General features: G+C 42.7%; 1 protein-coding gene across 1 annotated transcript in view; it reads right to left on the bottom strand.

The window, feature by feature from the left end:
* Positions 1 to 15,815, bottom strand: part of GAS7 (growth arrest specific 7) — a 252,855-nt gene that overhangs the window by 209,842 nt on the left and 27,198 nt on the right. The window lies entirely within an intron of this gene.

The following is a 15,815-nucleotide window of genomic DNA, read 5'->3' on the forward strand; positions in this document are numbered from 1 at the left end:
CATAAGTGACATCTAGTATCCAGTACCTGACAGGTGATACTACCTCACACGCTAGTAGCCACTCACTGACACACACATAAGTGACATCTAGTATCCAGTACCTGACAGGTGATACTACCTCACACACTAGTAACCACTCACTGACACACACATAAGTGACATCTAGTATCCAGTACCTGACAGGTGATACTACCTCACACGCTAGTAGCCACTCACTGACACACACATAAGTGACATCTAGTATCCAGTACCTGACAGGTGATACTACCTCACACACTAGTAACCACTCACTGACACACACATAAGTGACATCTAGTATCCAGTACCTGACAGGTGATACTACCTCACACACTAGTAGCCACTCACTGACACACACATAAGTGACATCTAGTATCCAGTACCTGACAGGTGATACTACCTCACACACTAGTAACCACTCACTGACACACACATAAGTGACATCTAGTATCCAGTACCTGACAGGTGATACTACCTCACACACTAGTAACCACTCACTGACACACACATAAGTGACATCTAGTATCCAGTACCTGACAGGTGATACTACCTCACACACTAGTAGCCACTCACTGACACACACATAAGTGACATCTAGTATCCAGTACCTGACAGGTGATACTACCTCACACACTAGTAACCACTCACTGACACACACATAAGTGACATCTAGTATCCAGTACCTGACAGGTGATACTACCTCACACACTAGTAGCCACTCACTGACACACACATAAGTGACATCTAGTATCCAGTACCTGACAGGTGATACTACCTCACACACTAGTAACCACTCACTGACACACACATAAGTGACATCTAGTATCCAGTACCTGACAGGTGATACTACCTCACACACTAGTAACCACTCACTGACACACACATAAGTGACATCTAGTATCCAGTACCTGACAGGTGATACTACCTCACACACTAGTAACCACTCACTGACACACACATAAGTGACATCTAGTATCCAGTACCTGACAGGTGATACTACCTCACACACTAGTAACCACTCACTGACACACACATAAGTGACATCTAGTATCCAGTACCTGACAGGTGATACTACCTCACACACTAGTAACCACTCACTGACACACACATAAGTGACATCTAGTATCCAGTACCTGACAGGTGATACTACCTCACACACTAGTAACCACTCACTGACACACACATAAGTGACATCTAGTATCCAGTACCTGACAGGTGATACTACCTCACACACTAGTAGCCCACTCACTGACACACACATAAGTGACATCTAGTATCCAGTACCTGACAGGTGATACTACCTCACACACTAGTAACCACTCACTGACACACACATAAGTGACATCTAGTATCCAGTACCTGACAGGTGATACTACCTCACACGCTAGTAGCCACTCACTGACACACACATAAGTGACATCTAGTATCCAGTACCTGACAGGTGATACTACCTCACACACTAGTAACCACTCACTGACACACACATAAGTGACATCTAGTATCCAGTACCTGACAGGTGATACTACCTCACACACTAGTAGCCACTCACTGACACACACATAAGTGACATCTAGTATCCAGTACCTGACAGGTGATACTACCTCACACACTAGTAACCACTCACTGACACACACATAAGTGACATCTAGTATCCAGTACCTGACAGGTGATACTACCTCACACACTAGTAACCACTCACTGACACACACATAAGTGACATCTAGTATCCAGTACCTGACAGGTGATACTACCTCACACACTAGTAGCCACTCACTGACACACACATAAGTGACATCTAGTATCCAGTACCTGACAGGTGATCTACCTCACACACTAGTAACCACTCACTGACACACACATAAGTGACATCTAGTATCCAGTACCTGACAGGTGATACTACCTCACACACTAGTAGCCACTCACTGACACACACATAAGTGACATCTAGTATCCAGTACCTGACAATATACGTGTGATACTACCTCACACACTAGTAACCAATCACTGACACACACATAAGTGACATCTAGTATCCAGTACCTGACAGGTGATACTACCTCACACACTAGTAGCCACTCACTGACACACACATAAGTGACATCTAGTATCCAGTACCTGACATGTGATACTACCTCACACACTAGTAACCACCTCACTGACACACACATAAGTGACATCTTAGTATCCAGTACTTACAGGTGATACTACCTCACACACTAGTAACCACTCACTGACACACACATAAGTGACATCTAGTATCCAGTACCTGACATACCTCACACACTAGTAGCCACTCACTGACACACACATAAGTGACATCTAGTATCCAGTACCTGACAGGTGATACTACCTCACACACTAGTAACCACTCACTGACACACACATAAGTGACATCTAGTATCCAGTACCTGACAGGTGATACTACCTCACACACTAGTAACCACTCACTTACACACACATAAGTGACATCTAGTATCCAGTACCTGACAGGTGATACTACCTCACACACTAGTAACCACTCACTGACACACACATAAGTGACATCTAGTATCCAGTACCTTACAGGTGACACTACCTCACACACTAGTAACCACTCACTGACACACACATAAGTGACATCTAGTATCCAGTACCTGACAGGTGACACTACCTCACACACTAGTAACCACTCACTGACACACACATAAGTGACATCTAGTATCCAGTACCTGACAGGTGATACTACCTCACACACTAGTAACCACTCACTTACACACACATAAGTGACATCTAGTATCCAGTACCTGACAGGTGATACTACCTCACACACTAGTAACCACTCACTGACACACACATAAGTGACATCTAGTATCCAGTACCTTACAGGTGATACTACCTCACACACTAGTAACCACTCACTTACACACACATAAGTGACATCTAGTATCCAGTACCTTACAGGTGATACTACCTCACACACTAGTAACCACTCACTTACACACACATAAGTGACATCTAGTATCCAGTACCTGACAGGTGATACTACCTCACACACTAGTAACCACTCACTGACACACACATAAGTGACATCTAGTATCCAGTACCTGACAGGTGATACTACCTCACACACTAGTAACCACTCACTGACACACACATAAGTGACATCTAGTATCCAGTACCTGACAGGTGATACTACCTCACACACTAGTAACCACTCACTGACACACACATAAGTGACATCTAGTATCCAGTACCTGACAGGTGATACTACCTCACACACTAGTAACCACTCACTGACACACACATAAGTGACATCTAGTATCCAGTACCTGACAGGTGATACTACCTCACACACTAGTAACCACTCACTGACACACACATAAGTGACATCTAGTATCCAGTACCTGACAGGTGATACTACCTCACACACTAGTAGCCACTCACTTACACACACATAAGTGACATCTAGTATCCAGTACCTGACAGGTGATACTACCTCACACACTAGTAACCACTCACTGACACACACATAAGTGACATCTAGTATCCAGTACCTTACAGGTGATACTACCTCACACACTAGTAACCACTCACTGACACACACATAAGTGACATCTAGTATCCAGTACCTGACAGGTGACACTACCTCACACACTAGTAACCACTCACTGACACACACATAAGTGACATCTAGTATCCAGTACCTGACAGGTGATACTACCTCACACACTAGTAACCACTCACTGACACACACATAAGTGACATCTAGTATCCAGTACCTGACAGGTGATACTACCTCACACATTAGTAACCACTCACTTACACACACATAAGTGACATCTAGTATCCAGTACCTGACAGGTGATACTACCTCACACACTAGTAACCACTCACTGACACACACATAAGTGACATCTAGTATCCAGTACCTGACAGGTGATACTACCTCACACACTAGTAACCACTCACTTACACACACATAAGTGACATCTAGTATCCAGTACCTTACAGGTGATACTACCTCACACACTAGTAACCACTCACTTACACACACATAAGTGACATCTAGTATCCAGTACCTGACAGGTGATACTACCTCACACACTAGTAACCACTCACTGACACACACATAAGTGACATCTAGTATCCAGTACCTGACAGGTGATACTACCTCACACACTAGTAACCACTCACTGACACACACATAAGTGACATCTAGTATCCAGTACCTGACAGGTGATACTACCTCACACACTAGTAACCACTCACTGACACACACATAAGTGACATCTAGTATCCAGTACCTGACAGGTGATACTACCTCACACACTAGTAACCACTCACTGACACACACATAAGTGACATCTAGTATCCAGTACCTGACAGGTGATACTACCTCACACACTAGTAACCACTCACTGACACACACATAAGTGACATCTAGTATCCAGTACCTGACAGGTGATACTACCTCACACACTAGTAGCCACTCACTGACACACACATAAGTGACATCTAGTATCCAGTACCTGACAGGTGATACTACCTCACACACTAGTAGCCACTCACTGACACACACATAAGTGACATCTAGTATCCAGTACCTGACAGGTGATACTACCTCACACACTAGTAACCACTCACTTACACACACATAAGTGACATCTAGTATCCAGTACCTGACAGGTGATACTACCTCACACACTAGTAACCACTCACTGACACACACATAAGTGACATCTAGTATCCAGTACCTTACAGGTGATACTACCTCACACACTAGTAACCACTCACTGACACACACATAAGTGACATCTAGTATCCAGTACCTGACAGGTGATACTACCTCACACACTAGTAACCACTCACTTACACACACATAAGTGACATCTAGTATCCAGTACCTTACAGGTGATACTACCTCATACACTAGTAACCACTCACTGACACACACATAAGTGACATCTAGTATCCAGTACCTTACAGGTGATACTACCTCACACACTAGTAACCACTCACTGACACACACATAAGTGACATCTAGTATCCAGTACCTGACAGGTGATGCTACCTCACACACTAGTAACCACTCACTGACACACACATAAGTGACATCTAGTATCCAGTACCTGACAGGTGATACTACCTCACACACTAGTAGCCACTCACTGACACACACATAAGTGACATCTAGTATCCAGTACCTGACAGGTGATGCTACCTCACACACTAGTAACCACTCACTGACACACACATAAGTGACATCTAGTATCCAGTACCTGACAGGTGATGCTACCTCACACACTAGTAACCACTCACTGACACACACATAAGTGACATCTAGTATCCAGTACCTGACGGGTGATACTACCTCACACACTAGTAACCACTCACTGACACACACATAAGTGACATCTAGTATCCAGTACCTGATAGGTGATACTACCTCACAGTCTAGTAACCACTCACTGACACACACATAAGTGACATCTAATATCCAGTACCTTACAGGTGATACTACCTCACACACTAGTAACCACTCACTGACACACACATAAGTGACATCTAGTATCCAGTACCTGACAGGTGATACTACCTCACACTCTAGTAACCACTCACTGACACACACATAAGTGACATCTAGTATCCAGTACCTGACAGGTGATACTACCTCACACACTAGTAACCACTCACTGACACACACATAAGTGACATCTAGTATCCAGTACCTGACAGGTGATACTACCTCACACACTAGTAACCACTCACTGACACACACATAAGTGACATCTAGTATCCAGTACCTGACAGGTGATGCTACCTCACACACTAGTAACCACTCACTGACACACACATAAGTGACATCTAGTATCCAGTACCTGACAGGTGATGCTACCTCACACACTAGTAACCACTCACTGACACACACATAAGTGACATCTAGTATCCAGTACCTGACAGGTGATACTACCTCACACTCTAGTAGCCACTCACTGACACACACATAAGTGACATCTAGTATCCAGTACCTGACAGGTGATACTACCTCACACACTAGTAGCCACTCACTGACACACACATAAGTGACATCTAGTATCCAGTACCTGACAGGTGATACTACCTCACACACTAGTAACCACTCACTGACACACACATAAGTGACATCTAGTATCCAGTACCTGACAGGTGATACTACCTCACACACTAGTAGCCACTCACTGACACACACATAAGTGACATCTAGTATCCAGTACCTGACAGGTGATGCTACCTCACACGCTAGTAGCCACTCACTGACACACACATAAGTGACATCTAGTATCCAGTACCTGACAGGTGATACTACCTCACACTCTAGTAGCCACTCACTGACACACACATAAGTGACATCTAGTATCCAGTACCTGACAGGTGATACTACCTCACACACTAGTAGCCACTCACTGACACACACATAAGTGACATCTAGTATCCAGTACCTGACAGGTGATACTACCTCACACACTAGTAGCCACTCACTGACACACACATAAGTGACATCTAGTATCCAGTACCTGACAGGTGATGCTACCTCACACACTAGTAACCACTCACTGACACACACATAAGTGACATCTAGTATCCAGTACCTGACAGGTGATACTACCTCACACACTAGTAACCACTCACTGACACACACATAAGTGACATCTAGTATCCAGTACCTGACAGGTGATACTACCTCACACACTAGTAACCACTCACTGACACACACATAAGTGACATCTAGTATCCAGTACCTGACAGGTGATACTACCTCACACACTAGTAACCACTCACTGACACACACATAAGTGACATCTAGTATCCAGTACCTGACAGGTGATACTACCTCACACACTAGTAGCCACTCACTGACACACACATAAGTGACATCTAGTATCCAGTACCTGACAGGTGATACTACCTCACACACTAGTAACCACTCACTGACACACACATAAGTGACATCTAGTATCCAGTACCTTACAGGTGATACTACCTCACACTCTAGTAACCACTCACTGACACACACATAAGTGACATCTAGTATCCAGTACCTGACAGGTGATACTACCTCACACACTAGTAACCACTCACTTACACACACATAAGTGACATCTAGTATTCAGTACCTTACAGGTGATACTACCTCACACACTAGTAACCACTCACTTACACACACATAAGTGACATCTAGTATCCAGTACCTGACAGGTGATACTACCTCACACACTAGTAACCACTCACTGACACACACATAAGTGACATCTAGTATCCAGTACCTGACAGGTGATACTACCTCACACACTAGTAACCACTCACTGACACACACATAAGTGACATCTAGTATCCAGTACCTGACAGGTGATACTACCTCACACACTAGTAACCACTCACTGACACACACATAAGTGACATCTAGTATCCAGTACCTGACAGGTGATACTACCTCACACACTAGTAACCACTCACTGACACACACATAAGTGACATCTAGTATCCAGTACCTGACAGGTGATACTACCTCACACACTAGTAACCACTCACTGACACACACATAAGTGACATCTAGTATCCAGTACCTGACAGGTGATACTACCTCACACACTAGTAGCCACTCACTGACACACACATAAGTGACATCTAGTATCCAGTACCTGACAGGTGATACTACCTCACACACTAGTAGCCACTCACTGACACACACATAAGTGACATCTAGTATCCAGTACCTGACAGGTGATACTACCTCACACACTAGTAACCACTCACTTACACACACATAAGTGACATCTAGTATCCAGTACCTGACAGGTGATACTACCTCACACACTAGTAACCACTCACTGACACACACATAAGTGACATCTAGTATCCAGTACCTTACAGGTGATACTACCTCACACACTAGTAACCACTCACTGACACACACATAAGTGACATCTAGTATCCAGTACCTGACAGGTGATACTACCTCACACACTAGTAACCACTCACTTACACACACATAAGTGACATCTAGTATCCAGTACCTTACAGGTGATACTACCTCATACACTAGTAACCACTCACTGACACACACATAAGTGACATCTAGTATCCAGTACCTTACAGGTGATACTACCTCACACACTAGTAACCACTCACTGACACACACATAAGTGACATCTAGTATCCAGTACCTGACAGGTGATGCTACCTCACACACTAGTAACCACTCACTGACACACACATAAGTGACATCTAGTATCCAGTACCTGACAGGTGATACTACCTCACACACTAGTAGCCACTCACTGACACACACATAAGTGACATCTAGTATCCAGTACCTGACAGGTGATGCTACCTCACACACTAGTAACCACTCACTGACACACACATAAGTGACATCTAGTATCCAGTACCTGACAGGTGATGCTACCTCACACACTAGTAACCACTCACTGACACACACATAAGTGACATCTAGTATCCAGTACCTGACGGGTGATACTACCTCACACACTAGTAACCACTCACTGACACACACATAAGTGACATCTAGTATCCAGTACCTGATAGGTGATACTACCTCACAGTCTAGTAACCACTCACTGACACACACATAAGTGACATCTAATATCCAGTACCTTACAGGTGATACTACCTCACACACTAGTAACCACTCACTGACACACACATAAGTGACATCTAGTATCCAGTACCTGACAGGTGATACTACCTCACACTCTAGTAACCACTCACTGACACACACATAAGTGACATCTAGTATCCAGTACCTGACAGGTGATACTACCTCACACACTAGTAACCACTCACTGACACACACATAAGTGACATCTAGTATCCAGTACCTGACAGGTGATACTACCTCACACACTAGTAACCACTCACTGACACACACATAAGTGACATCTAGTATCCAGTACCTGACAGGTGATGCTACCTCACACACTAGTAACCACTCACTGACACACACATAAGTGACATCTAGTATCCAGTACCTGACAGGTGATGCTACCTCACACACTAGTAACCACTCACTGACACACACATAAGTGACATCTAGTATCCAGTACCTGACAGGTGATACTACCTCACACTCTAGTAGCCACTCACTGACACACACATAAGTGACATCTAGTATCCAGTACCTGACAGGTGATACTACCTCACACACTAGTAGCCACTCACTGACACACACATAAGTGACATCTAGTATCCAGTACCTGACAGGTGATACTACCTCACACACTAGTAGCCACTCACTGACACACACATAAGTGACATCTAGTATCCAGTACCTGACAGGTGATGCTACCTCACACGCTAGTAGCCACTCACTGACACACACATAAGTGACATCTAGTATCCAGTACCTGACAGGTGATACTACCTCACACACTAGTAACCACTCACTGACACACACATAAGTGACATCTAGTATCCAGTACCTGACAGGTGATACTACCTCACACACTAGTAACCACTCACTGACACACACATAAGTGACATCTAGTATCCAGTACCTGACAGGTGATACTACCTCACACACTAGGAACCACTCACTGACACACACATAAGTGACATCTAGTATCCAGTACCTGACAGGTGATACTACCTCACACTCTAGTAGCCACTCACTGACACACACATAAGTGACATCTAGTATCCAGTACCTGACAGGTGATACTACCTCACACACTAGTAGCCACTCACTGACACACACATAAGTGACATCTAGTATCCAGTACCTGACAGGTGATACTACCTCACACACTAGTAGCCACTCACTGACACACACATAAGTGACATCTAGTATCCAGTACCTGACAGGTGATGCTACCTCACACACTAGTAACCACTCACTGACACACACATAAGTGACATCTAGTATCCAGTACCTGACAGGTGATACTACCTCACACACTAGTAACCACTCACTGACACACACATAAGTGACATCTAGTATCCAGTACCTGACAGGTGATACTACCTCACACACTAGTAACCACTCACTGACACACACATAAGTGACATCTAGTATCCAGTACCTGACAGGTGATACTACCTCACACACTAGTAACCACTCACTGACACACACATAAGTGACATCTAGTATCCAGTACCTGACAGGTGATGATCCGCTCCATCAGGAAGAGGAATTCTATACGATTTCTCCCGGTCATGGTTTATCTCCGCTGAATTCACAGTCAAAAATGTCTACAGCTCCATATAGCACAACTCCACACTGCGCCCCTGAAAAAACCACAGTCATTTACATTATAATACATTGGGGCTCATTTACTAAGTGTCAGCGGAGCGCATTTTCATCGGGTGTCCCGGCGATTTCCGTTTTGCGCCACATCTCGCCGGGGATTGTGTCGAACAACATCGGATTTTGGCGCATCGACGTTGGCTTGCACACGTCAGAAATTGGGGGGCGGGACATCGGACAACGCGCAAGACGTATCATTTAGAATTGTGTCGCAAGACATGCACTCACAAGCCCCGGGAACAAACTGGTGAACTCCGGCGGACCTCGGTGCAGAAGCGATGGATGCAGGAACTCGGGCGCACAATCTTCCTAAATCGCCGGACTTCACCCTCGTCGGACCGTCCGAATCAAAGATCACGACTGGACCAGGTAAGTAAATTTGCCCCATTGTGTTCCTTCATACAAAGAGTAATGGCGACACAAAACTGGCGCAGACACTTTATAAATACGAGATCCAAAGACGTTCTGTACAGCGCAAAGTACCAGAGAACTGGCGCAGGCGCAGTGATAGATCTGGAACAGATCTGGAATCTGAGAAGCGTGGGGGGGAATATCTTCTGTGTCATAGAGGCTTCATTATTAAAACAAAAGCCATGTAAAATGTCATGGTAATACAATCACATGTGATACAGTCTGCTGAGCCGTGTATCTAATCGTCTGTGATACTGTTGACACAGATGGGCAGGCAAAAATGGCCTGTGATCTAAAACAACTTCAATATTTTTCTACTGCATTCTATAAAATACCCACAAGAGGGCGGTGTAACCAAAGAAATCACCTTCCATCAACTAATGTGCAAATACGTGTTCAAATATCTGTTTATTCTGATTAGTCTTCCTAAAACTCATGCTTACAGTACAAAGTAACAAGACAGGCTGGGCTTTCCTTGTCACATTCTGTAAAACTTATTTACATATTTCCCAGAATCCAGTAGTGAAACATCAATGGCTCCAACTACTATAATACTGCCCCCTATGTACAGGAATATAACTACTATAATACTGCCCCCTATGTACAGGAATATAACTACTATAATACTGCCCCCTATGTACAGGAATATAACTACTATAATACTGCCCCCTATGTACAGGAATATAACTACTATAATACTGCCCCCTATGTACAGGAATATAACTACTATAATACTGCCCCTATGTACAAGAATATAACTACTATAATACTGCCCCCTATGTACAGGAATATAACTACTATAATACTGCCCCTATGTACAAGAATATAACTACTATAATACTGCCCCCTATGTACAAGAATATAACTACTATAATACTGCCCCCTATGTACAAGAATATAACTACTATAATACTGCCCCCTATGTACAGGAATATATCTACTATAATACTGCCCCCTATGTACAAGAATATAACTACTATAATACTGCCCCCTATGTACAGGAATATAACTACTATAACACTGCCCCCTATGTACAGGAATATAACTACTATAATACTGCTCCCTATGTACAAGAATATAACTACTATAATACTGCCTCCTATGTACAAGAATATAACTACTATAATACTGCCCCCTATGTACAGGAATATAACTACTATAATACTGCCCCCTATGTACAGGAATATAACTACTATAATACTGCCCCCTATGTACAGGAATATAACTACTATAATACTGCCCCCTATGTACAGGAATATAACTACTATAATACTGCCCCCTATGTACAGGAATATAACTACTATAATACTGCCCCCTATGTACAGGAATATAACTACTATAATACTGCCCCCTATGTACAGGAATATAACTACTATAATACTGCCCCTATGTACAAGAATATAACTACTATAATACTGCCCCCTATGTACAGGAATATAACTACTATAATACTGCCCCTATGTACAAGAATATAACTACTATAATACTGCCCCCTATGTACAAGAATATAACTACTATAATACTGCCCCCTATGTACAAGAATATAACTACTATAATACTGCCCCCTATGTACAGGAATATATCTACTATAATACTGCCCCCTATGTACAAGAATATAACTACTATAATACTGCCCCCTATGTACAGGAATATAACTACTATAACACTGCCCCCTATGTACAGGAATATAACTACTATAATACTGCTCCCTATGTACAAGAATATAACTACTATAATACTGCCTCCTATGTACAAGAATATAACTACTATAATACTGCCCCCTATGTACAGGAATATAACTACTATAATACTGCCCCCTATGTACAGGAATATAACTACTATAATACTGCCCCCTATGTACAGGAATATAACTACTATAATACTGCTCCCTATGTACAAGAATATAACTACTATAATACTGCCTCCTATGTACAAGAATATAACTACTATAATACTGCCCCCTATGTACAGGAATATAACTACTATAATACTGCCCCCTATGTACAGGAATATAACTACTATAATACTGCCCCCTATGTACAGGAATATAACTACTATAATACTGCCCCCTATGTACAGGAATATAACTACTATAATACTGCCCCCTATGTACAGGAATATAACTACTATAATACTGCCCCCTATGTACAGGAATATAACTACTATAATACTGCCCCCTATGTACAGGAATATAACTACTATAATACTGCCCCCTATGTACAGGAATATAATTACTATAATACTACCCCCTATGTACAAGAATATAACTACTATAATACTGCTCCCTATGTACAGGAATATAACTACTATAATACTGCCCCCTATGTACAGGAATATAACTACTATAATACTGCCTCCTACTACTATAATACTGCCCCCTATGTACAGGAATATAACTACTATAATACTGCCCCCTATGTACAGGGATATAACTACTATAATACTGCCACCTATGTACAAGAATATAACTACTATAATACTGCCTCCTACTACTATAATACTGCCCCCTATGTACAGGAATATAACTACTATAATACTGCCCCCTATGTACAGGGATATAACTACTATAATACTGCCCCCTATGTACAAGAATATAACTACTATAATACTGCCCCCTAGGTACAGGAATATAACTACTATAATACTGCCCCCTATGTACAGGAATATAACTACTATAATACTGCCTCCTATGTACAAGAATATAACTACTATAATACTGCCCCCTATGTACAAGAATATAACTACTATAATACTGCCCCCTATGTACAGGAATATAACTACTATAATACTGCCCCCTATGTACAAGAATATAACTACTATAATACTGCCCCTATGTACAGGAATAAAACTACTATAATACTGCCCCCTATGTACAAGAATATAACTACTATAATACTGCCCCCTATGTACAGGAATACAACTACTATAATACTGCCCCCTATGTACAGGAATACAACTACTATAATACTGCCCCCTATGTACAAGAATATAACTACTATAATACTGCCCCCTATGTACAAGAATATAACTACTATAATACTGCCCCCTATGTACAGGAATATAACTACTATAATACTGCCCCCTATGTACAAGAATATAACTACTATAATACTGTCCCCTATGTACAGGAATATAACTACTATAATACTGCCCCCTATGTACAGGAATATAACTACTATAATACTGCCCCCTATGTACAGGAATATAACTACTATAATACTGCCCCCTATGTACAAGAATATAACTACTATAATACTGCTCCCTATGTACAAGACTATAACTACTATAATACTGCTCCCTATGTACAGGAATATAACTACTATAATACTGCCTCCTATGTACAGGAATATAACTACTATAATACTGCCCCCTATGTACAGGAATATAACTACTATAATACTGCCCCCTATGTACAGGAATATAACTACTATAATACTGCCCCCTATGTACAGGAATATAACTACTATAATACTGCCCCCTATGTACAGGAATATAACTACTATAATACTGCCCCCTATGTACAGGAATATAACTACTATAATACTGGCCCCTATGTACAGGAATATAACTACTATAATACTGCCCCCTATGTACAGGAATATAACTACTATAATACTGCCCCCTATGTACAGGAATATAACTACTATAATACTGCCTCCTATGTACAAGAATATAACTACTATAATACTACCCCCTATGTACAGGAATATAACTACTATAATACTGCCCCCTATGTACAGGAATATAACTATTATAATATATAAGCCCCTCGGTGCAGGAGATAAGTAGCAGTACATTGTGCTGTTGTAGCTGAGGCTCTTGTATGATTAGGGGATAATATTTTCGGGATGCCTTACAAGGTGTCAGATGCCTGGTTGCTGTTTTTGGAGATGTCTTGGCTATGGAGCTGCTGATGTGTATAATAATTCCATTTTGGCAGGCAAATATCTGTGACTCGGAGGAAACTGAACCCGGCAGCTGCTCGTGTGTGCGCAGTGAGTCGCCTCGTGTCCTCTACACACGGGATGTAATACATTTATTATCCTCTTATACACCCGTAATAATCCCGTTATCATATGTAACATCTAAATCCATCAGAAAGAGAACACTAGGAATAATATGATGTCACACTGGTAGGCGGCCGCCATTGATCCTGGACCGTGGGATCCTGTAGAAATATTCCATATAAACAAAGAAAACAGAACTTCAAGGTTTCTGGTTCCCTTTATTAACCCCCCGTCCTCCAGGGTCCAGTAGTAACACGCTGTGGGTTATGGGAAGAGGTTTGCTTGATGACGACACTAGGGGGCGTAAGCATCAATACTAGATACATCCCGGCTTGTATCTGTTTGACAGAAATCGGGGGGCGTGGCCGTCGGACAACCCGACGGATTCGGAAAAACCTCGGAATTTAAAAAAGGTTTTGTGTCGCAATATCAAGCACTCAAATGCACCGAGAACAAGAAGGAGAACTCCGGCGGACCTCGGAGGAGCAGCGACACATGCAGGATATCGGACGCACGACCTTAGTGAATCACGCCGGACCCGAATCCACGCCGGGTAAGTAATTCTGCCCCTATGACTCCAATATGTACAAGTCTATTACCCCCCAACCACATTTTTGTGGATCCCCACGTTAACGAGGCTGCGTTCACACACGGCGTTTACATTGCGTTTGGAAGTGCGATACAACAGCCGAGGAGGAGATTTCCCCGATTACACGGCCGTTATCATTCGCGTTTACAGGACGCCAATCCCAAGTGGTTCAGTGCAAATGTAAATCCGATCGGAGCTTCTCCCCACTGCAGCGCTGAGCGCGGCTCCGATGACGCGTTTACAATGTAAGGACTTTCACTGCATTGGGAAAAATCACCAAACACTTGTGTATTTTGTGAGTGGTAACATTTGTTTTGGCGTTTTGCATTAATAGTAATGACTAGTAATGTCACCCCCAGCCCCCCCCCCCCGCCCGCTGCTGCTTAGATACACGTGGCTACGCATTCAGCCCAATGCACCATGAAATGCAATGTAAACAAAGCTAAAGCTAGACGCGGATCATTGAGGAGATTATACTGCGGGGTCTCCGTATCTTTTCTATCAGTTC

This window comes from Engystomops pustulosus, chromosome 6 (genome assembly GCF_040894005.1).
Source record: "Engystomops pustulosus chromosome 6, aEngPut4.maternal, whole genome shotgun sequence".
Taxonomy (NCBI): Eukaryota; Metazoa; Chordata; class Amphibia; order Anura; family Leptodactylidae; genus Engystomops; species Engystomops pustulosus.